This window comes from Capricornis sumatraensis, chromosome 15 (genome assembly GCF_032405125.1).
Source record: "Capricornis sumatraensis isolate serow.1 chromosome 15, serow.2, whole genome shotgun sequence".
Classification (NCBI taxonomy): Eukaryota; Metazoa; Chordata; class Mammalia; order Artiodactyla; family Bovidae; genus Capricornis; species Capricornis sumatraensis.
In genome coordinates, this window is record NC_091083.1 from 47,187,272 (window position 1) to 47,213,699 (window position 26,428).

Sequence of the window (26,428 nt, forward strand, 5' to 3'; positions counted from 1 at the left end):
ATAAATGACAATTCGGTTCTTTCCCAAGGAATTAGAGCCCTGCGGAGGGACAGGAAGGGGGAGAGAGTTGATCAATCCGTACCAATGCTCCAGGAAGGCTGCCCATTAGTTCTGGCTGACCTGGTTCTGATCCTTCCAGGTTATTCAGGTTTGTCTTCAATTTGATGAGCTACACAAGCTGACCTCTGTCTACCTCTCAAAACTTAATTATAATGTTTTCTCAGATTCTTATTAAGCTCCAGTCAGCCTAGGCTCTTCTCTCTCCATTAAATGTTCCAAGTTCTTCCCTCCAAGGCTTCTGACTGTGTTACTCCTCCTAGTGATCGGTTTCTGCATTTCTACCTATAACTGGCCCCTTCTCGTCTTCTGCAAATCAGCTCAAACATTACTTCTTCAGAAAGCTCACTTTTTTGAATACTACCTATAGCCATCATCACTCCATTATTCTCTGTAACATAGGGTCAGTACATTGGGGCCTTCAGGCTAAATAGCGCTTACTGCCTGTTTTCCTAAATAAAATTTTGTTGAAATGCAGCCCCATTTATCTTTTAAGATTGCCTGTGGCTGGTTTCACCCTACAGTGACCAATTGGAGTAGCTGACACAGTGAAAACATGTCTTGCGATGCCTAGAATCATTTCTTCCTGGCCCTTTGAAGAAAAAGCTTGCTGACCCTGCTTCTTAATATGGTTGCTTGTTTCCTTATATATCTTATCACCATCTGCAATCATCTTGATTATATTTTAGTTGATTAATGTCTGTCTTACTCAACCCTGTAGGAGTAAGGGAAGTAGATGACTTGCCTGCTTTTAATTCACTGCCTGCTGAGAGCAGAGCTCAACAAATATTTCTTCAATAGATGAGTGAATAAAGGGGGTATATGTCTTTAACAAGGACTCAGTAATGACTAGCCATGCCACCTCTGGTATTCAATATGAAAAACAGTGCATTGTTCTCATCTTCTTCTCTAAGGCCAGCTTGTCCTTGTGTTCTAGACACAGCTTATGTACCGGGAATGAATTCACCCTCGGTTCAGTGGCTCAGACTAGAAGTAGGCATCCAGTTCTAGTGGGCATCCAGTGGGCATCAGCAAGCAGACCAGCCTGAACGCTATGACCACGGGTAGAAAGATGGACTAGACCACACAATTCATTAGTTGGCTTTTTCAGGACTGACATTGGAAATGTGGCTAAGGAGTTGGATTTGTCTCTGCTGAGAGATGCCTGAGTCAGATCACATTTCTTGATCTTCAGGCATTCTTACATTAAACTCACATTGCGCCTGAGCTAATTTGAGTGTACATCTGTAATGTGCATGCAAAGCAAGAAAGTAAACATATCTAAGTTAGACTGAGCAAGAATGCAATAAATAAACTCAGACTACCTCTCTTGCAAAAGAACAGAACATATGCTCTAAGATTTATCTGAAGAATCACTTGAAGACACGTGTGGCAGGTGGGTGCACCCAGGCAACAGCAAAACCATCGTCCAGTTCAACGTGTCCTTACAGAGTTCAGACTGTCCTTCTGAAGCCATGGGCACTAACCAACTGCTTGAAGGTGCAATGTCTTGTCATTGATGTGCCTGACGACAGGAAAATCTTCTGGGCATGCTTAGAGTAGCAATTTTGTTTCATCACTACAGAAATAAAATTATCTAACCATCTTATGTATTTATAGTAAAGATGTAAAAAGAAGTGTGGTTTCATTGCTTTTTTTCTCCCTGGGAGTTGACTTCACTGTTACTGTCAAAGATTAAATGATTATGACTATAAAATGAAATTTGTTCAATAAAAATATACTAATTGAACACTCAATTTGTTCTCCATTTTATTCTTGTTTCTAAAGATTTATCAATTAATAACAGTCAAAAATATACATGATCATGGGTGTTGATTTGAATCATACATAACTTGCATATGGGAACGTGAAGAGGCACTCGTATATTTTAGGAAAATAAAAATTACAAAATACTTAACATCAATGAAGTTTCAAATAAATTGTCATTTGTCCCTTGTCATGAACACTAAATATTCTAGAAAACAAGTAAGACCTGAGCATGAAAGCTAGATATTCTGGAAAGCATTTAAGAGAAGAAAATCTGTCACATATCATTCAAGCTTTCACTAAGAATAAGCCAAAAAAATTTTGTTCTATTTCCCACTCTCTATTGTTATACTAAGAAAATAGTTTCTAAACATTTTATGTATTATCCCGTGAAAGAGAATAGGATTTTGTCACTATTGCATTAACAATGTTTCCAGTTTTCTAAGTTTTGCCATCATATGCAATTTGCTTTTATTTCAGTTTTTTTCTTCATATCAAATGTCTTATATGTCTAGTGATTTTTTCCTAGTTATTTTAGTCTTTTCCCTATTTCTTATATAACTCTGTGATTATTTCACCAGTTTTCTTTGTTTTCTCTTATTTATGTATTCTTGGACATCTACAGCTTTGATCTCCTTCTTTTTCATCTTTCGTGTAGTCTTTCATTTCTTTTCTAAATTAATCCAAACAACTAATTTATTTACTTTGGATTGTTTAAACATACTCCTCACTAATGTGCAGTCAAAGGAATGATAAGAAGGAATGAAAAAGAAGACAAAAATTTAATTTTGACTTGTTATACTGAAACAGAGACTCATGTAGATTTTGTTCAGATATAGTCTTTCAAAGAAAAATAACTTCTTTCTTTGTACTAAATTACAATCATGAATAGCAGTGAAACATCACAAAAAAATATTTCTCAGTTGACAACATAAATTTGAGATGAAACCAGTGGCTTAAAAAACAGACCATACTTAATAATTAAGTAATTAAGTAACCATTCTATCAAGCTTCTAACTAAAAAGACATTGGTTAGAAGGTTGATAGAATGGTATCAAGACAGGAGGCAGGAAGAGTGAGGTTTTGAACTGGACGGGGATGAAGAATTGCAGGGAGGAAATGGGTGGGCAGGCTTTTTGCAGGGTTTTTGTTTTTTTAATTAATTTTTATTGGAGTATAGTTTTCCAATGTTGTATTAGTTTCTGCTGTATGGCAAAGTGAATCAGTTACAGTATGTATACATATATTGAGCCTTTTTTGGGTTTCCTTTCCATCTAGGTCACCACAGAACATTGAACAGAGTTCCCTGTGTTATACAGTAGGTTCTCAGTTCAATTCAGTTCAGTCACTCAGTCATGTGCGACTCTTTGTGATCCCATGGACTGCAGCACGCCAGGCCTCCCTGTCCATCACCAACTCCTGAAGGTTCTCAGTAGTTAACTATTTTAAACACAGTATCTATAGTGTATGTATGTCAATCCCAATCTCCCAGTTCATCACACTGCCCCCTTCCGCACCCCCTCTCTGCCTTGATGCCCATAGTTTGTTCTCTACATCTGTAACTCTATTTCTGCTTTGCAAATCAGACCATGTTTCCAGATTTCACGTATATGCCTTAATATATGGCTGGCAGGTATTTGGCGTGGAGGGTAAGGGATGCTGGGCTGTAGGGTGACTGACGCTCAGGCACTGCATCTCTGCCTGCTTTTGCACTCTTTCTTTTGGTGCTTGTTTTAATGTTCTGAAAGTGTTTATTTCATCTAAGATATTTATTTCATCTGTTTGACTACTTATCATGACAAGGACTCCTCTGGACCTTTTGCCTCTTTTCTACTTGCACTTGGAGGAACCACTTGCTAATAAAAATCTATTGCTGGTTTTTTAAACTTGGGCTTCCCAGGTGGTGCTAGAGGTAAAGAACATGCCTGCCAGTGCAGGAGACTTTATAAGAGACTTGGGTTCCATCCCTGTCTTGGGCAGATACCCTGGAGGAGGGCATGGTAACCCACTCTAGTATTCTTGCTTGGAGAATCCCATGGACAGAGGAGCCTGGTGGGGTACAGTCCATGGGGCCGCAAAGAGTCAGACACGACTAAGGCAAGTTAGCACATGACTGTAATACTCTCTATGCACCCTCATTGCCAAACCTGAATAAACTGGCCATCTATTTCAAATATATGCCATGAGAATTAAGTTCAAAGAAATAAAAGAAAAACAGTAGAAACAAATATAATAAAGACTAAATCACATTTAAACATCTGTCTAGAAGTCATTTCAACATACATTCAAGGTATTCCCTATCCTCAAAGCACAAAGTTGAATACAAGCTTATATACGACAGGATGGAGAGGAGAGGGCAGACTAGGTTCACGCAATAGAGGCGGGGGAGGGGGGGTGGGGGTGGGGGTAACTGCTGATGGATCCAGGTATCCATTTTTCTACTTCTAAATAGTGAAGACGTAGAAGCTAAACAAAAGTGGTAGAAATAAGCTTACTTACAAAACCGAAACAGACTCAGAGACTTAGAGAACCGGGTTTATGGTTGCTGTGGGGTGGGAAGGGATGGGGTGGAGGGATAGTTAGGGAGTTAGGGATGGACATGCAGACACTGCTATATTTAAAATGGATAATCAACAAGAACCTACTATACAGCACAGGTAACTCAGCTCAGTGCTACGTGCTGGATGGCAGAGGAGTGTGGGGGAGAATGGATACATGAATATGTATAGTTGAATCCCTTCACTGTTCACCATCACAACAGTGTTTATTAATCGGCAATACTCCAGTGCAAAAATAAAAGGTTTAAAAAAAATAAATAGCGAAGAGTGTGACTTGGGAAACAGGGAGGAAAAGAAATGCTTGAATGTCCTTGGGTGTGTACCTACAAGGTAGGTTGCCAAGGGTTTGGTTTTTCTGTATGCAAGTCTCAATAGATAGACAATAGACAGATAGGAAGATAAATATAGAAAATGTATTTTACTGTAAGAGTATCATTACATTTAACACTAAATTATTTTTAGAAACCAGATTGTCAATAAATTCCTCAATTTATTTCAACTACCCATCTCATTTTCTAGGCTGCCTTGAGAAACCTGCTTCTCTGTAACCATAAACAGCTGCATCTAAATGATTTCCTGCACTCATCATGTTAAAAAAGTGTTCAAATCATACATGACTATATCTATAACATTAAAAATTCATATTAATTTGATCTTTAACTAATTCGATTAATAGTAGAAGAGCATGTATGGTTGTCCATGATCCTTTTTACATTCTTTAAATTTCCCTCAGGAAAAAAAGGAATAGTAGGCTGAGTCTGAATTTATTATTTTTTATTACATTGTTCATTTCCAATGCCTTAAATGAGAATTTAGATGTGCTTCAAAATACAAAGAATGTGGGGTATTTTTCAAATATAAATTTCCTCCCAATATGCTATGTAGTGAACAGAAGTATTTTCTATACAACAGTGAACAAAATCTTTATGTTCTGAAATAGAAAACATAGTTCATGGTTCTACTGTCTGAAAAAGATCACAGTCAGTTGACTGTGTAACATCTCGATTATTAGTTCTTGCCCTATATCTGTCAGGGGTCTAGTTCCAAGGTTGTAAATGTCTACCTCTTGAGGACTGTGGCACTGAATGGAGGTTTTACATGAAGTTTCTCTGAATCAATAAAACATCAGTATTTAAAACTGACTAAGAGAACCACAAGGTTTTATTGATGTTATTAGCAGTCAAAGCATTTAATGATGACCTATTTATAAGGTGCTGTGTTAAGTATTACACAATTATTAAAACTGGTGATCTTTATTCTCATCCATGTTCATTCCACAAATCCAGACCCAAATACTCAATTTACTATGAAGACTTTGGGAGTCACCTGTGCTGTGGCAGTGAATTTCAGGAAGCGCTGTGGGAAGATGGGAGCCGGCATTACTATCAAGGAGGTAGTACAGAAATCGTGTTGGCATATGACATGGCAGTGGTGCAGGGAGAGAAAGAATTCACTGGAGCTGAAGAAAGCAAAGGGTGCAAACTCAAGCAGCCTTCGACATCAATTTTCACATAGTGGATAGAGAAAAGTAAATGGGTCAGAGGTGAGGCTCAGATTTTGTCATAAACAAATTTCGGTCTTCTGGACTTTGGGTGAAAAAGAAAAAAAAATAGCCTTCACCATTTTAATCCACTAATGCATTGGGGATTATTTGTTATTTCAGCAGAATAAAGACTTCTGTAACTGATCAAGCTATAAGAATTACATATAAACATATAGAAGGTATATATATATATTCTCACACACCCTTTCACCCATGATTGTTCCTAAGCAACTGCCGCAGACAGTGCTGGAAAACAACGACATGGCTACTGAACTGCTAAGCTAGGCTATACAGGGAAGGGAAGACAGCTTTGGAAAACCAAGGGGCAGTTGAAATCCCTTCCCTGGTGGAAAAGCGTCAAGTCCCAGAGGGCTGAGGAGTGGCTGAAAGTAGGCAGACAGTCCTTTGGTTCTGGAGACAATTTATCAATAAAAGCTGTTTCCTCTGGTGAGTGGAAAAGCAAAACAAATTTGCTAGGTTTCTAGCTGTATATGAATAGTGAAAGTGTTAGTCACTCAGTCGTGTCCAAGTCCTTGTGACCGCATGGACTGCATCCCACCAGGATCCTCTGTCCGTGAAGTTCTCTAGGTAACAATACTGGAGCGGGTTGCCATTTCCTTTTCCAGGGGATCTTCCCAACCCCAGGATCGAACCCTGGACCTCCTGAATTGCAGGTGGATTCTTTACCATTTGAGCCACCAGTATAAGGCACAGATGTGCTTAGTCAGTCAGTCATGTCTGATTCTTTGCAACCCTATTGACTGTAGCCAGCCAAGCTCCACTGTCCATGGGGATTCTCCAGGCAAGAACACCTCTAGGGGATCTTCCCAATGCAGGGATCATTCCCAGGTGTCCTGCACTGCAGGCAGATTCTTTACCATCTGAGCCAGCAGGCAAGATCATAAGGCTAGATAAATCACCTTATATGCAAGTTAGTGCATGAATTGTGTGTAAGCCTACATACATATTCAGAATACGTATATGTATCACATATTTACAATGTGTGTTTATCATATGGGGGATATGTTATATGTACACATGGTATTATTATTATGAACTGTGGCTGCCTCAAGGTAGGTAGGCAGCTGGCTTGGCCTATCCAGTCCTACGGGCATGTCTGAGGCTCTGCCCACTGGTCAGACATCTCTCCAGCATCAAAGCTGGCCTGGCTATACAGATTTATAGTTTTGGTCTTCTTAGGAAACTGCTAATTTCACTGTATGTAGGTGTAATTTTTCCCTGCGAATTCATTAAGTGTTTGCTCTGTACATGTGGAAAGATCTTTATGAATAAAGTTGATTCCACTCTAAAAATCTTCTCCCTTCTGGCCTTTCTTTGGTGTGTTCTCCACTTCTTACTAGGGTCCTGACCCCATCAAGATGAGGGCTTCCTTCTGTCAAGGCTCCTATGTCACTGAAGTGCATGAGATTACTATAGTGTTTATATAATGTGTTATCTTTGTATAAATATTATATCAATTATATAAATGTTATATTGACATGTACACACTCGCTGTATTTTAAATGGATAACCAACAAGGACCTAGTATACAGCACAGGGAACTCTGCTCAGTACTCTGTAATAACCTAAGTGAAGTGAAGTCACTCAGTCGTGTCCGACTCTTTGCGAACCATGGACTGTAGCCCACCAAACTCCTCCATCCATGGGATTCTCCAGGCAAGAATACTGGAGTGGATTGCCATTTCCTTCTCCAGGTAATTTGAAAAAGAATTCTGAATAAGTGAATTACTTTGCTGTACACCTGAAACTAATGCAACATCGTTAATCAACTATACTCCAATGTAAAATACAAACTAAAAAGAAAGTTATGTGTTTTCCTAAAAAATAAATAATAAGAATCTGAAAAAACACTGACACAAATGTGATTGTGAAGGTCAGTTTGTCCTCCATATAAACCATGATGTCACTCTAGTCCATGTGAGATGATGACAGAGCTAATCTCTGTGTGTTTTTCCAGAAAGGTGAAGTTAATAGGATCCCTTTTGATTTACGCGTAGAGGTGCCTTGTGGATCCAGAGAGAGACCAGAGTTAGAAATGCCACTGTGTCCACTTCCAGACTGAAAGCAGTGGCTTCGATGCCCACCTTTGACCTGGATAAGAAATTACAACCAGGATCTTCCTTGCATTTTACATCTATGAAAAAACTGTCAGGGGTAAACTATTTTTTTTGGCTCTCATTTGCAAATGATATATGATATTCTAACATTGCCCAAACTGGATCTTTCTGAAAGCTAATAATATAATCTTCAGGATTACTGATAGCCAGTGAAATTAGGCTGGAAAAGGAAAGGTTTTTGTTTCCGATTTTAAAAAAAAGGAATGGAGAAATGTAGCAGGCTGACGGTGTCACTGCCTGGAGCTCTACTGTCATGAGGACGTCCTTCACTGACCTTCTCTTTCTACATGACGTGTGGCAAGCTCCCCCATCATCCTGGCCCCCTTGCTGGTGAGGGCAGGGACCCTCATTTCACATTTTCAATTGGCAACATGATTTTCCTTTAGGGCTTTTGCCTATTATTCTTCTGGCTTATTTACAGCTGGCACTGGTGCTAAAATATGTTATGGTTGGAAACGTAAAAGGTAGTCTGTCCCCTCTCTTGGCAGTTTGATAAAATGAGTTCAATTTTCTTACTGGTTCCTGTCTCTAGAGACAGGCAGAATAATTGGTACCCGAAGACCAGTCCAGTCAGGCTTACACTTAAAAAATGAGAATAAATGGTGACAGAAAACGTATTCACTGTGCAGATATAAAATGTTGGAACACTTCATTTTATCATCTCATGTAATGAAGATTTGGAAATGTAACATACTTTTTCATATTAGATGATGAAAAAAAAAGAATAATTTGTATTCACACAACTAACAGTAACATATACTAAAGATTTGTGTGGATTTTTCCTAAGATGGCAGAATTTCAAGACAGACAAGTAAAAAGAATCCCATATGGTGCTGACCGTGGCAGGTTGTATTCCTAAGTTATCATTTAGAAGATAAGTTATGTGGGTCTCGTGGGAGCATTGCCCCCTTTAGCCACATATATGTGAATGGTTATTATGGTGTGGTTTTGTCAAGGGAACTTAGCAACGAGATAAAGTAACAGCTGTATATTTTGCCGAGAAGTTTGCTTAGGAAGGCAGTTGCCATGGGAACGCTTGGCAATAGCCATTTGATTTTGGGCCTTATGAAAGTGATGAGTTTACTTTGTCTAGATTATTTTCCTTGCACTGGCAACTTCTGGAGGAAGAAAAAAGATGACTAAATAGTCTATTCCAGACATTTGCATATTAAAAAAACAATCCTCTTCATGTTTGAATAGATGGAGAGAAGACATTATTGACAGACTTCTTCACCAGTGAATCAGGTACTCATGCCAACAAATACATATTGTGTACATTCACTGTATTTCAAAAGAGCTCAGACTGCCTCAGCTATGCATTGCAGCCCCGCTTCACACAGATGGGTCGCATTCAATTATAAGTCTTCAGAAATGTGCCTAAAATAGTTGCAGCTGGGAGATATGTGTATATATGTATGTATGTATGTATATATATGTATATAATCTTATGAATGAGCAAAAATGAAGTGAACTATACTTCATGGAGAAGTCTCTCAATGGAAAATCTGGTAAACAGGCTCTTGGGAAAAAAAGAAAAAAAAAAACAACAGGAAACAGATGCTGACTGATAAGAATTTGCTTATTTTAACCGGGAGACACCGCCTGTTTACATATTGTGTACACTCACTGTATTTCAAAAGAGCTCAGACTCCCTCAGCTATGCGCTGCAGCCCAGCTTCATGAGGATGGGTCACATTCAATTATAAGTCTCCAGAAATGTGCCTAAAATAGCGTGAATGGGGCTCCAAGGAGGATTTGGTGAGCCGTTTTTCTCTCTGCAGGTGGGAGGGCTTCAGGGAACAGAAATAAATGGATCAAGAGATGAATGGATCACTTCACCTTTGAGACATGCAGCACGCATTTCAAATGTAGGAATTCAAGATGGCCTGGAGCCCTGGGCACCTACAGAGCTTGAATTTACTGCACAGTTCTGGGATGTCTGCCTTCCAAGCCAAGGTTGCACATCACCAAACAAGAAGCAAGTTCATACCCCTTCCTTAGCTCCCTCCTTCCCCTGGGCCTCCACACCAGGCCTTACTGAGAAAACTGATTTATTCTGCACTTGACAAAGCTGGAACATGTCTGACACATATTGGGATTACCATGCGTTGAGGGACAGATCATCTTCCACCCAAGACAGTCCTTTCGGTCAAGGTAATCTCAGAAAGGTTGTGGAAGGGCAAAGGGAGGAGAAGCAGATGCTTTTTTAAGTCTAAGGACCAAGAAACTTCGGCTTCTGACCTTTAGTTATTTTAGCACGATCTACCTTCCACGATGCCTTCCCTGGTGACTCAGATGGTGAAGAATCTGCCTGCAATGCAGGAGACCTGGGTTCGATCCCTGGGTTGGGAAGAGGAGGGCATGGCAGCCCATTCCAGTATTCTTGCCTAGTGAATCCCCATGGACAGAGGAGCTTGGCGGGCTACAGTCCATGGGATTGCAAGAGTCAGACACAACATCGCAGCTAAACCACCACCACCCCCACCAAGTCAACAGTGGCTCTTGGCGGGGTGGAGAATCTGGGGAACTCCCTTAACTCATTTGGGGAAGTTGACTCCTGATGTTCTTCAGGCGGCTCTGGCAGGGGAAGGTGGTTTCACAGGAACAAGCACCCTATTTTGCCGGGTGTGTTAGCCTGATGGTGCTCTGCTTCTGGCCTGTCTCTGAGGAGCTATGACCGAGCTAGCCGAGGAGATGAGAATGGGACTTTCAGAATAATTATGATGGTGAACATTTATTTCACATGCATTACGTGTCCGACACTGTGAGACTGAAGCATTTCTTCCCTGTATCTTCGAAATGACTCAGAGACGTCAGGGCTACTATTGTGTCCACTTTAGAGGTGGGGTGGCTGTGCAGCTTGCCCAGTTCTCCAGGCGGATTCTTTCAGCACTGGGGTTGGGGCAAGCTGTCTGACTCTAGAGGCTGAGCCCTGAGCCCCTTCCTACACTCAGGCTGCCCTCACCTCCCGTGTCTTGGAGGTCAGCAGCACCATCCCCCACCTCCTCCAGCCTCTGTGGACAGCAAGAGGCTCCTGGAGCTTGTCACCAGCAGCTCTCCAATCCACATTTCCCCCCACACTTCTCATTTAATTTTAGCATAGATCTGGAGTCTACTCAGCTGTTTGGAAATGTCTTGGAAGTCCCAATGCACCCATGACACTGATTAATTTGACTGTTGACAACCTCATTTTAAATTGTTCCCAGGACTTCCCTAATGGTCCAATGGTTAAGAATCCACCTTCCAGTGTAGGAAATGTAGGCTCCATCCCTGGTCTGGGAACTAAGATCCCATATGCCTCGGGGCAACTAAGCCCGTGTGATGCAACTGCAGAGTCTGAGTGCCGAACTAAGACTAGATGCAGTCAACTATAAATAAATAATTGTTCCCATCTGAGTCTAACGAGGGCCACATAAATATAGAGCTTACAACAAGGTAATCACAGAATTTAGAATTTGACCAGAGTCCCCTTAGTTTCAGAAAGTTTTAGCAAAAATCAGTAGCATTATTCTAAAGACGTTCTTTTTTTCTGATTTATTTTATTATCTTGTTATCACCTTACCTCCCCACTTCACTGAGTATATTAAAAAAGGCAAAGGGAATTGGTGGCAGATTTAGTAGGATCTCCGAGCCAAGGAGGAGAGTGCATTGAAGCATGGATGCCAAAAGCGGTATCCACTCGTGATGGCGTGCACACCCAGAAAAGGCATGGGATGAACTGGGAGATTAGGACCGACATATATACACTATCATGTGAAGAGAGATAGCCAGTGGAATCTGCTGTATAGCGCAGGGAGCTCGCTCGGCGCTCTGTGATGACCTAGATGGGTGGGAGGGGGTGGGAAGGGAGGTCTAGACCTCCTCTGCTCTGAACGTGCTTTCTAACACAGTGGAGAAGAGTTCCTATAAACACTCCAAAGGCATTTTCTTGTGGAAAACATGGTATGCACTTCAAAAACATCACCTGTAATTGAGCGAGTCATCCTTGTGCAAGGTTCTTTTAGAAATAAAGCCAGGCTTCCTTCATGAGGGGGCAGCTGAACTCTGGAATGAGTTACAAAGACTGTTGGGAGGGTACATGCTAGAATTATAAGAAGCTAAGATCTCTCACCCTGCCTGTCAAACCCAGACCAGGTACGACATTTATTATTTTCTAAGTCTCCCAGTACACGATTATCTTTCTTCCTTATCCTGATATACATACATATGTGTGTGTATATATAAATACACATAGAAAAGTTTGATCCAGATGTTGAGATACTGTTTTTTGTTGGGATGGACAGGAATGGAAAAACAAAATCGATTCTGCTTCATCGTATGAATTTCTGGGTCACCAAATCCAACATTTGATCTCTTGAAGATTTTTGGCGGTGGTACCATATATATAATCAAATAAGCACTGATATTAACTTTGGCTTTGGAGCAAAGTGGAACTGGAGATGTCCCCTTAGGAATCTAGTTCTAACACAAATAGAGGTTTGGGAATGTTATTAAACTGGTATGTTAATCAATCAGACATGTTTCCATGATCATTGTTGTTGTTTACCAGCATAATTAGAATGATCAGCTGCTGGATTATTTGCCCATTTCCCTCCTCCAGTCCTCTTACTGAGAACTGACCCTTCTGCAAACCCATGTGGTCACTTGGGTGACTCCCAGCATCTACAATGGTCTTGTATTTTGGCTGCAATGAACTGATTTAGGTTTGGCTAATCGCAGCTCATTCCCAAGGACTTTAGTACTGAGACTAAGAGACCCATGCAGTTTCTTCCCCAAGACCATCCTTACCATTTTGGAAACTTGACAGCCTTGGCATCACCATGTGAACAGGAGACAGAGGAAGCCAGCTGCAGAGGGGAGTGAGGCAAACATAAAGAGGATGTCTTCAGATTCCTATCGGCTCTCTGAACTCACTCAAAGCATCTACTCTTTGGGTGTCCTTTCTTTCTTCTCCAAGTGTTTCATTCTGAAAATAAATATATATATTTAAGAAACCTTGTAAGTAAAATACAAAAGGGTTCTGTGCATAAAGAATTATCATAGAATTGTGAGTGCAAATGACCATTAGAATAATCAGTAAGTAACACCACGTTTTAAATTATCCTCAGAAGACTCGTGTCTGCCACAATGAACGGCGCAAATGTTCAGGAAAGCAAATTTATAAGCGACTAAAACATCTAAATAGCTTCAAAGCAATTCAAAACGTGATAAACGTGACGTAAATACATGAACATGGGAGGAGAAGCTGGAAAAGATTCAAGGAATGTATTCTCTCAAAGCACTAACAGCTTTAGAGAATTGGGTAACACATTTCTGATGGGCCAGACAACATCTTCATCAAATAATTTTTGTTGTCTAATAGTGACTGTGAATTAGCATTTGGTGGTAGATGAGAAGGAATACAAATATTTGTGATGAAAGGTTTTATCATGTTTACCGCAAGCTATAGAAAATTTCTTACTTACTATAATCTGAATCACCTATTTTAAGCATAATTTTCCTTTTATCTAGGACAGACTATAGCATTCCTCTGATGCTCACAATACTTCTAAGTGTATTAATATTCTTTTTGGTATCTCTCTCCCAAGGTTTAATCTGAGCTTTGCATGTTAAAGCTTTCACACAAGATGTTTTCAAAAGGAAAAAGAATTACACAGATATTACATCAAGATTTCTGTTAAATAAATTCTAACAGAATAATCTTTATATCATCATTCAACATGGAACAAATATCTAATAAATGCCTTTCCTTTATCAGACAGCTCTGACCTAGTGCATCAGACTTTAAAATATACAAAGTCAAAATAAAGGTATGGAATAATACATATAATTTTGTGTTCATTGCCTGGGAATGAAATAAATCACCTTCCCCTTTAAAATTAAAATTTTAGATACACACAAGTTTCCACTGTTTTTGCAAATCTTTTTGTTTTTTCCAATAAAATAACTGTATTTTACCTTCTTTTTATCTCAATAATTTGTAACTTGGAAATAAATGTAAGTGTATTTGCAGGACTACAACAGAGAATCTTTTTTTTTCCCCCCTGAACCATTTGGAGATAAATTGCCAACATGATTTCACATCCTGTGAAAATACTTCAGTGTTTCTTACAAAGAAGGACATTCTCCTTCATAACCCAAATAAGTCAAAATCAGGAAACTGACATTACACATTATCACCATCTAATTTAGAGACCCATCCAAGTTTTGCCAACAGTTCCAATATCCCTTGGGAAACTAGAAGATCCTACTCAGATGACGTGCTGCATTAAACTTCCCTGTCTCTTTAGCTTCCTTCCATCTGAAAGAGTTCTCAAACTGCCCTTGTCTTTCATGAACTTGAGACTTCTGAAGATTACAGGATGATTGTTTTCATAAATTTCCTTGAATTACAACTCTAATGGCATCATGAAGAAAAGTTACCTATTCCCTCACTGTTTCCAAAATGAAAATATTTAACAATTTTAGATTAAAATATTTAAATATGATCTCAATTGTCTACCAAATGAGAAAACTCACATGTGGACACACAATTGTTGTTGTTTCGTCACTAAGTTGTGTCCTACACTTTTGTGACTCCATGGACTGCGGCCCGCCATGCTCCTCTGTCCATTGGATTTCTCAGGCAAGAATACTGGAGTGGGTTGGAACCTGGGTCTCCTGCATTGGCAGGCAGATTCTTTCCCTCTGAGCCACCAGGGAAGTTCCAACAGACACTGGTTAATGAGCCATCATTCCTCTTGGTTCTCTAGAGTACACCACTGGGTCCCCTCCCCTAGGTTACCTCTATCCAGCTAAAAGACATGGAACAGAATGGGCATCTCACTGCCTTTATTTTAAATTATAGACCAAATCTGCAAAGAGGTCATTTCATTTGAATCACACAGAGTAAAGGTCGTGGATTAAAGAGAATTTTCAGTTTAGTATTTTACTTGGCTCTTAACAAATTAACGGCTGGAAAGGGAAAAAGCATTATTCTGTCTCTTCAGTCTAAATGGAATGTTAGGAATTCCTAACTATACCTTTGGGTCTATCTAAACACAGCAATAATAATTACTTAGTCATCTAACCAGTCCATTCAGTTAGACAACTTGCTTAACATTTTTTCCTTCTCCTGATAGGATGGGATAATTGCCTGTATTACTTCCATTCACTGTAGCAGCATTATCATGACCTTCCCTGCAGAAGTTAATAAACCTGCACCTGCAATTATTTTCTTTTTCTTTGTCTTGTTTTGCTTTGGGGGTTACGGATATTTGCACATTTTGTATGTCACCAAGGAGCCAAACGATGAACTGTATCATTTTCATTTTCTAACCCATGAGTTTAGCCAGTGTATGTAACAGAGTATTTCACATACCAAAGCAATTCTGATCATTTTATGGTAGATTTATTGTGGTAGAATTAGTAAATGGCATTACAGTAGAGCAAAACCCTAGTTAGAGAAATCTCTCTGACCTGGGGCACGATGAGGGGGTGTGTCTAGAATTTTGTGGAGGGAGATAAATGGATAGAAGCGCTGTCTGGTATATGTTTAAGTTTTAGGCTTCTTGCTCATTGTTTGAAAATGTTATGCTTACATTGGTAAGAAAAATAATTAAGATAAGGTTTCCTGAAATAGAGAGAGTTTCAAATTCTCTTCCACAGTCATGATATAACTCCTGAAATCTGTGTTATGTTTCAGGTTAATTTAGATTTGTGATGTCCAGGGAAGAGTTTGGTGGCCATCTACAAAGCTTCAGTTTAAAGGGAAGACTTGATCGGAGACACGCAATTACCCAGGAGGAGCGTTCTCCAGGCTCCGCGGCTGTGACAAGGAAGGGGTGTGACCCTTTCACTGCTGATTTCTGGGTAAGGACTAGACTGTTAATTCTTATTTTAACTTAACAGTTTTGCAAGAAATTCTCTTTCCTATTTCTTAATTTTATACCACTGTGGGCATATGTAAGCAAAGAAAACAATGGTATGAAATTAATTGCTGGATTGAAATCATCATACAGGAAAGAAAGAGTTGATCTTTTGCTGAATAAGAGAGAAACTGTAGAACTGAGATTCTGGGAGATATTGAGTAGTAGTTCTAAATAGATGCAATACATTTTGAGGGAAAAAGAATGAGAAAACATAACCTGAGGCTATCAATGCCTGTTAAGAAGTGGATCAAAGGAAATAAATGATTATAGCCTTAAAAGTAAATTTCTACCTGCATAATGAAAATAGTAAATATCATACTTCACAGGGTAAACAGATGAGTAGTTGAATAGTAATTTACCTCACCACAGCCAGGATCTTAGTGGCTGGCAATTAGTATTATAAACAGGAAAGGGGATCATAATCTAACAAATCTGGGATCTGGCCAAGAAGAAAAGTGATCATAAAGAAGGCACTCTAACTGAAAAATTTATCTTCAACAATAAGCAGCAATGTTGCATAAGTCCTTAGTAGTTGTGTGCAATCAAAAAGGCATGAATAACTTTTCATTTATAAAGGGGGAAAGGTAGTTAGTTTAATATTTTATCCATAAACAGCATTCTCTCAGAATACGCTGTGTTCTGCTTACTAATGGAGAGGGCAAAGAAATACCTGCAAATATAAGGTTTGAAAAGAGAAGACAGTTTTCTGCCCCTCCAAGCAGATGTTTACTTCTCTTTGGTGGAGCTCTTGTAGTCACTGTTTAAACACCTCTGGTAGCAAGAAATGCACATCCATCAGTAGATGAAGTATTCCTTCCATTTCCTAAGAGATATATTTTTAAAAACCCAAAACACTAATTCAAAAAGAGACGTGCACCCCAGCATTCACTGCAGCATTATTCGCCAATAGCCAAGATATGGAAGCAACTTAATGGATGAAAGGATGAAGAAGCTGTGATGGGCACATGTATGTGCGTGCACACACATACACACACACACACGTAAGCAAATAACTTCTTAATGCTTTCTCTGCAGAGAAGTGAAATAAGTTAGCAAAGCAATTGAACATATTACTAAAGCAAAAAAGGGGGCTTAAAATACCCCCGTGTGTGAGTCGAAGGTATACATTTTCTGCTTGATTGTACAGATAATCACCCCGTTTCTGGGCTCTGCTTTGTTAGCAGAGACAGTTCCTGAAGTTGATGTGCTTTGTGCTCATGCATCGAAGTAGCGAATGTTGCCCTTGGAGACACATTCCCACTGCTCCTGTAGTCAATTCTTTGCCTGTGAAACTGCCTCAGGAGCGCCAGGACTGTGCTGTCTACACCATCTGCAACCACTGGCCCTGCTTCCAGCTGAGTCCGCTTGGTTCTTCATCTCCTCTAACTGGTGAAGCTGAGTCTCAGCCAGTGTTGCTTTGGATGGACTAAAAGGAGGTTTGGTCTGTCCTCTGTGTACACAGGAAGCCTGGACCTCAGCCAAGGGTGTGTCCCCTGTGCCCAGTGTGATCATTTGTCACTTTTGCCCTGCGGGATTGCATGACTGTGCAGCCCAGCTCTGGGCATCCCTCTCCTCAGGGACTACATTGCCATGGGGCATCAGATTCTCTGAAATGCTTTGATCTTTCAGAATCCATGGCATGACCCTATCTGGAAAGCCACGATGCTCAGACTAGTACAAAAGGAGACCCAGCAGAATGGTGAACTGTCGAGAAGGATACTGTCCTTATCTCGGATGTCCTGTCAGCATCCAAGTGAGGAGATGCAGTGTCTGTGGGCCTGCCTCCAAGCAGCACAGTGGCTTCAGGCCCGTCTTTTCTCTTCGTCCCTCATGTGTCTCTTTAAGATGAAAGTGAAAGAAAGGGAAGTCGCTCAGTCATGTCTGACTCTTTGTGACCCCATGGACTGTAGCCTACCAGGCTCCTCAATCCATGGGATTTTTCCAGGCGAGAACACTGGTGTGGGTTGCCGTGCTCTCCTCCAGAGGATCTTCTTGACCCAGGGATCAAACCTAAGTCTCCCACATTGTAGGCAGACGCTTTACCATCTGAGCCACCAGGGAAGTCTTTAAAATGGGACAGAGTTAATGTCTATCTCAGAGGGAGGGTTTGATGGCCAAAGAGGCATTAAATGTAATGCCATTCAGAACAGTGACTGGTTAAAATAATAAGTCCTCTATTAACATTCTTTAATAGCAGAGAAGCTCTTTTCTTGTTGTTTTTTTCATATGATGCTATTCTAGAAAGACTTCATTTAAACTGATTCCCAATAGACATCTTTCAACTAAAAAGAGTAAGGCATTAAGAAATCGAATTTTTAAGTCTCTTGACATCCAGTCACATAGGTGCTTTTAGTCCTGTTTCTACATAAAGCAATTAAAGAATACGCAGCTTATGAGAGATACTATGCACTGTGCGTGCATGCTCAGTTGCTTCAGTCATGTTCAGCTCTTTGGGACCCCATGGACTTTTACCCCACCAAGTTCCTCTCCCCATGGGATTCTCCAGGCAAGAATACTGTAGTGGGTTGCCATGCCCTCTTCCAGGGGATCTTTCTGACCCAGGGATTAAACCCACATCTCCCACCACTCCTGCATTGCAGGCGAATTCTTTATCACTGAGCCACCTGGGAAGCCCGTGGGGGCACTCTATAAGGTTACACTGCACAAAAGGTCTCATAATTCTCCGGTTCCTGAGGGGGGAAACTCAGAAGTTCTAATGCATACTTGTCAAAATTAAATTAAAAGAATGTTACTTGTTATCCATTTTACTGTGAGAAACATTAAATTTGGCACATTTTAATTAAAACTGAATGAAATAAATACAAGTGAAAAGTTCAGCTATCCAAAATAATTGACTTTTGAGTCTTGTGACTTTCACTGGTAGAAATTTGGAGATTTTTTAGTGCATCGGGCAAAGATAGTTCAGAGTCAGATTTACCCTTTACAAAGCCATTAAGAGGCCCCTAAAACATAGGCAGCCCTGGAGGAGGGCATGGCAACCCACTTCAGTAATATTGCCTGAAGAATCCCATGGGTAGAGGAGCCTGGTGGGCTACAGTCCATGGGGTCGCAAAGAGTCAGACATGACCGAAGCAATTTAGCACACACAAAAGCATCGGCAGACTGTCTCATTCAGGACATTACATTCTGTGAAGTCTTCTTTTGGAATGCTGAGGTTTGAGCTGATGAAAGAAGGAAAGAGAAATTTTGCATGTGGCTAATTGACCATTCAAGCCATGGTGCCTACAGGATAACACTAAGATTCTGAGTTGTGATTAGAGGTGGCTTTGAAACCTAAGGGGTTTTTTCCTGTCAGCAGGATAAACCTTATTCTACCTTCTGAATACTTCATACAATGCAATAGACTTGTTTGTTACAGGCAGCATTAACAGAGATGCTATAATACGACTTTGGAATCAAGGCCATAAGATTCTACATTCTGAGTATATATTAAATGCTCATAGGATGGATTCTTTTTTCCCTCACAATCCCATGCATATTGCATTCTATTTATCCATGAAATGTAGACAAATACATTTCTAAGTAAGTTTGTTTCAAATTTGTTATTTGAGTTTCAATCTGCTGAGTTTACTCTGTTGCTCTTTATTTAACAATAGTGTGAGCTACATTTTCAATCGTGTGATGACTTCACAGACAATGGACTGTACTTAGATTTCAGAGCTAATCTTGCAGTTACTGCCATTTCATGATTTCACATTATGCTTTGATGAGACCCACATGATTTGGATCTAGGGACATGTCTCTTGCCTGTTGTGACTCTTTGGACAATATCATGTTTTATTTGCCAGCATCCATTTGTGGCAAATTTGTGCCAGCTCAGCTTCCCGGGGACAGGTGGCTGATTGAAGTGGCAATTAGCTGATGGCTCTGCTGGTAGAGGTTGTGCACAGAAATTTTATGACATTCTAATGCAGACACCAAGGCTGTGTGCCAAGGGCAGTCTGACTGAAAACTCTGAAGATCTACAAACAAGCTTTCCAAAACTCTGGCACTTACAAATGCATGCATGCTAAGTCACTTCAGTCGTGTCCAACTCTTTGTGACCCTATGGACTGTAGCCTGCCAGGCTCCTCTGGTCACCAGGATTCCCCTGGCAAGAATAGTGGAGTGGGTTGCCATGCCCTCCTCCAGGTGACCTTCCCAGCCCAGGGATCGAACTCGTGTTTCTCACATCTCCTGCATTGGCAAGCAGGTTCTTTAACACTAGTACTACCTGGGAATCCCCCCCAAATATGCAGACTAATAGAAAAATACCAAGATTAAAAGTTTAAAAGTGTATATTCTTAGTGGGTTTGCTAATGTCAATGCATGTTATTCTCAGCATCTTTTCTTATGAACTATTTTTGTGGCTACAGTCCATTAAAAATTTTTGCTCTATATATCTAACAATTTTAAATTCTATATATCTATATACAATTCCATATCCCTGTCCCCTGCCACCCCACCAAAAAACCTGTGATAATATTAAGAACAAATGTAACTATATTACTGAGAAAAGAGTTATAAACAATTGATCAAAGTTTATGCAGTCATTATTCATTTTTTCAAATGTTTAAATCAACTTTTTTGACATATACTTTAAAAAGCACACAATGTACCCAATAGCAGAGTACATCATGAGAAACGCTGGGCTGGAAGAAGCACAAGCTGGAATCAAGATTGCCGGGAGAAATAGCAATAACCTCAGATATGCATATCACACCACCCTTATGACAGAAAGCTAAGAAATAAAGAGCCTCTTGATGAAAGTGAAAGAGGAGAATGAAAGATCATGGCATCTGGTCCCATCACTTCATGGAAAATAGATGGGGAAACAGTGGCTGACTTTATTTTTCTGGGCTCCAAAATCACTGCAGATGGTGATTGCAGCCATGAAATTAAAAAAATGCTTACTTCTTGGAAGGAAAGTTATGACCAACCTAGACAGCATATTAAAAAAACAGAGACATTACTTTGTCAACAAAGGTCTGTCTAGTCAAGGCTGTGGTTTTTCCAGTAGTCATGTGTGGATGTGAGAGTTGAACTACAAAGAAAGGTGAGCGCTGAAGAATTGATCCTTTTGAACTGTGGTGTTGGAGAAGACTCTTGAGAGTCCCTTGAACTGCAAGGAGATCCAACAAGTCCATCCTAAAGGAGATCAGTCCCTGGTGTTCATTGGGAGAACTGATGTTGAAGCTGAAACTCCAATACTTTGGCCACCTGATGCAGAAGAGCTTACTCATTGGAAAAGACCCTGATGCTGGGAAAGACTGAGGGCAGGAGGAGAAGGGGATGACAGAGGATGAGATGCTAGGGTGGCATCATTGACTCAATGGACATGAGTTTGGGTAAACTCTGGGAGTTGGTGATGGACAGGGAGGCCTGGCGTGCTGCAGTTCATGGGTATACAAAGAGTCAGACATGACTGAGCAACTGAACTGACTGAAGGGTAGAATTCAGTGAGTATATTTTCTTTCTTTCTTTCTTTATTTTAAAACTGTTTTCTAGAGCAGTTTAAGCAGAGAAATCATACAGAAAATAAAATGAGTCCACATAAAATCTCCCCGTCCCCTGACAAATTCCCTGTGATTACTGACATATTAGTGCAATGTGTTTGCTAAAACTGAAGAACCAACACATACTTTTCATTGACTAAAGTCCATAAATAATTAGGTTCACTTTTTGTGGTGTAGAGTTGTAGGGGTCTTGACAAATACCATATATGCACATTTAGAGTATCCTGCTGCTGCCAAGTCGCTTCAGTCATGTCCGACTCTGTGCAACCCTATAGACGGCAGCCCACCAGGCTCCCCCGTCCCTGGGATTCTCCAGGCAAGAACACTGGAGTGGGTTGTCACTCCCTTCTCCAATGCACAAAAGTGAAAAGTGAAAGTGAAGTCTCTCAGTCGTGTCCGACTCTTTGTGATCCCATAGACTACAGCCCACCGCGCTCCTCCGTCCGTGGGATTTTCCAGGCAAGAGTACTGGAGTGGGTGGCCATTGCCTTTTACAGGATAGATTTACCCCCCCTAAGCTCTCCCCACTCTCAGTCTATTCATCGCTCCTTACCCCGACCCCTGACAACCACTGATCTTCATGGTTATGCCTTTCCAAATCGTCATATACTTAGAATCCTACCACATACAGATTTTCACCCTGGATTCTTTGGCTAGCAATGTGGATTTAAGGTTTTTTTTGTTTCTTCTCAAGGTTTGATATTATTCCTGGAGAATATTTTATTACTGGATAATATTCCATTGCATAGAGGTACCACACTTTGTTTATGCAACTGCCTATTCAAGAACATCTTATTTGCTTTCAATTTCCTGTTAATTATAAAGCTGTTATAAATGAATAAGAATGTTTTCAATTCCATTTATTTCTGCTGTAGTTTCTTTGTTTTCTTCTGTTTGCATTGTATTTGACTTGCTCTTCTATTTTGTTTTCCTGAGGTAGAAACTCAGATTAGATTATTGAATTTTAGGTCTTCTCTTCTAATATATGTACTCAGTGCCATAAGTTTCCTCCTAAGCTCTGCTTTTTGCTATATCCTCTATATTTTCATGGTCTGTATTTTCAATTACACTTAATTCAGAACATTTAAGATTTCTCTTGGGATTTCTTCTTTGACTCATGTGCTATTTACCAGTGTGTTTTTTCATCTCCAACAATTTTGGTATTTTTCTAGCTATCTTTTTGTTATTGGTTTCTGGTTTAATTCCCTGTTGGTCTGAGGACATTCTTTGCATAGTTAATATCCTTTTCATTTTTGAAGGTCTGTTTTATAGTCCAGTATCTCGTCTATTTTGGTACATGTTCCATGTGAGTTTTGGGAGAATGCATCATCTGCTATTGTTGAGTGAAGTATTCTAACAATGTTGGTTAGATACAGTTGTTTCATGGTGGTGCTGAATTCAGTGATGTCCTCAGTGATACTCTGCCTGCTGGAGTTGCCAGTTGCTGGCACAGGGGTATTGAGGTCCCCACCTAAGATAATGCATTTTGTCTTTCTTCTTGCAGTCTGATCAGTTTTTGCCTCATGCATTTTGATGTCTCTCAAATGCACATACACATTAATGATTATGCCTTTTTGGAGAACTGACCCCTATATCATCATACCATCTTTATCCCTGATCATTTTCTTTGCTCTGAAATCTGCTTTTCCTGGACATCAATTTCTTTTACCATTCATTCATTCACATATTTATTAAAATAGTTCAGTCTTGGGCACAGAGCCCACAGCCAGACCTCCATCATTGGTCTTTTGATTTGGCCAGGTAAGGCCTCAGGGACTGAATCAAAGGAGAGCTGGATTGGAGATAACTGAAAGTATCTTCCATGTCACATGTTCACCATGGCTTAACTGGAGAATTTTCATGGTGACACTGTAAATGGTCACATCCTCTCCCTTCCCCATGCTTCCAAAGGAATAATATAAGAAGCTGAGAGCAGATCAACCTCCAAAATGTGAGCATATTCTATAAAAAGCAAGAGAAATATGAGAAAAAGTGCCAAATTTACTGTTATATAAATTCCATGCTGTAAGTCGCTTCAGTTGTGTCCGACTCTGTGCGACCCCATAGACGGCAGCCCACCAGGCTCCCCCGTCCCTGGGATTCTCCAGGCAAGAACACTGGAGTGGGGCATCATTTCCTTCTCCAATGCATGAAAGTGAAAAGTGAAAGTGAAGTCGCTCAGTCATGTCCGACCCTCAGCAATCCCATGAACTGCAGCCTACCAAGCTCCTCTTGTCCATGGGATTTGCCAGGCAAGAGTACTGGAGTGGGGTGCCATTGCCTTCTCTGGTAAATTCCATGTCGCAATCTATATTTCAACCAGAAGAAAGCAAACTAAAAATAATATTGCTCTGGCCATTTTGGTCATTGATGGTGTGGGCTTCCCTGGTGACTCAGACAGTAAAGTGCCTGCCTGTATTGTGGGAGAGCCAGGTTCAATCCCTGGGTCGGGAAGGTCCCCTGGAGAAGGAAATGGCAACCCACTCCAGTATTCTTGCCTGGAAAATCCCATGGACAGAGGATCCTGGTAAGCTACAGTTCATGGGGTCAAAAAGAGTAGGACATGACTGAGCGACTTCATTCACTCACTCAGTATGCATATATTAAATATACACAAATAACCTTTTTGAAAGAAATTAGGAGCCACTTTAAAGCCAAGAAAATGACTAGAGAGCCAATGTCAGAATTGGTTTTATTTTTTAACTGAAATAATTATACTTGTCATTAATGCATTGATTCTAAAAATTTGGAGACATCTGAATAATTGCTAATCAATAAGCACTGGATTAGGTAAAATACTTTATATAAGTAAAATTAACCTAAATGGTGGTGTGAGTGGTTCCCTTCTAAAGAAAATGCTAGCCATCCTCAGTTTATGAATGTTAAGGGTTTATATTTGAAGTTGGAGGGCAGCATTGAAAAATTATTAAAAATTTAAATGCATGACCTATAAAGAGATCATTGTTCTTACAATTTATGTTTAATGATTCAAATCAACTGATGGAAACTCAACTGGAGTATTCACAGGATAATGTACTTAATGAGAAAAATGAATTATATTATTTGGTCATCCTGATATCATCATGAAAAAATAGCTCACTTTTGTTTAAGACCTTTAACACCTCCTTGAAGGATACTGAGAACTCTGTTCACCTCTCTACAGGAAGCCACCTGGTGACAAGATCTCAGTGCCAGGGATGAAGGTACAGAGGATGGAATTTGCTGGTGTTAATATCAATGACCCTGAAAGTTACCTGGTAGCCAAAAACTTTACATAAATTTGAAATAGGGGCTCATTTTATACTTGTTTGCAAAGAAGGGACCACTCATTTTATCAATGCAAATTTGACTCTAAATTATTAGCAGTTTAACCTGATGAAAGTAAGGCTCAGAAACACCTGGAATTAAGATGACAACTCTCCACGTTGTCATCTGCAGAATAACTATTTGTCCTACCAAGGAATTCATGCACTTCAGCTTTATGAGAGGATTTAATTATTTTCAGCTGTGGAAAAGCTTCTAAGGAGCTTTTTATTAAAAAAAGATTAATATTCAAACTGAAATGCTCACTCTAAAGATTCAAACCACAAAACTTTTAAATTCATGTAATAATGCTGACATCCAAAGAAAATATAACATTATACATATTAAAAGTATAATAAAAGTTGCATGATGAGATGAATCTATTCATAAAATTATAGTGCTCACTTACAATGCCCTCTTTAGGGAGGAAATTTATGTCACAGTATAAATCCCTCAGTCCTGAACCACTGCCCTGAAAGTCTACCAGCAAAAATACATATTTTTGGCTTTGTTAGGTTTTCTTGAAATTCTTTTGTTAGGAAAATGCTCCAGATGACACAGAAACATAAAGGATAGCATGATGAACTGTTCTGTCTGTTCCTCACAAACCACCCCTGGCTGTCGTCTCATGTCTTCCATAAATACTCAGCATACACAGAGAGGCTTCTTTTCTTCCTACAGGAGTTCTAGTCTTCAGGAATTACTTAATAAAATTATTCAGACAGGGATTATTACATATTAGTGGATTAATATCATGAAAAAATAATTTTTAAAATTTTATCTGAAATATACACAGAGTATTACACATTGTTTCCCATATATGTGTATATATATCATATTACATTTCATATATATTATACCCCATATTCTAAGTTCAGTTCAGTCGCTCAGTCATCTCCAACTCTTTGCTCTCCCATGAACTGCAGCACACCAGGCCTCCCTGTCCATTACAAACTCCCAGAGTTTACTCAGACTCATGTCCATTGAGTCAGTGATGCCACCCTACCATCTCATCCTCTGTCATCCCCTTTTCCTCCCACCTTCAATCTTCCCCAGCATCAGGGTCTTTTCCAATGAGTCAGCTCTCCACATCAGGTGGCCAAAGTATTGGAGTTTCAGCTTCAGCATCAGTCCTTCCAATGAATATTCAGGACTGATTTCCTTTAGGATGGACTGATTGGATCTCCTTGCAGTCGAAGGGACTCTCAAGAGTCTTCTCTAACACCACAGTTCAAAAGCATCAGTTCTTTGGTGCTCAGCTTTCTTTGTGGTCCATCTCTCATATCCATACACGACTACTGAAAAAACTGAAGCCTTGACTAGACAGACCTTTGCTGACAAAGTAATGTCTTTGCTTTTTAATATGCTATCTAGGTTGGTCATAACTTTCCTTCCAAGGAGTAAGCGTTTTTTAATTTCATGGCTGCAATCACCATCTGCAGTGATTTTGGAGCCCAGAAAAATAAAGTCAGCCACTGTTTCCACTGTTTCCCCATCTATTTTCCATGAAGTGATGGGACAAGATGCCATAATCTTAGTTTTCTGAATGTTGAGTTTTAAGCCAACCTTTTCACGATTCTCTTTCACTTTCATCAGGAGATTCTTTAGTTCTTCTTCGTTTTCTGCCATAAGGGTG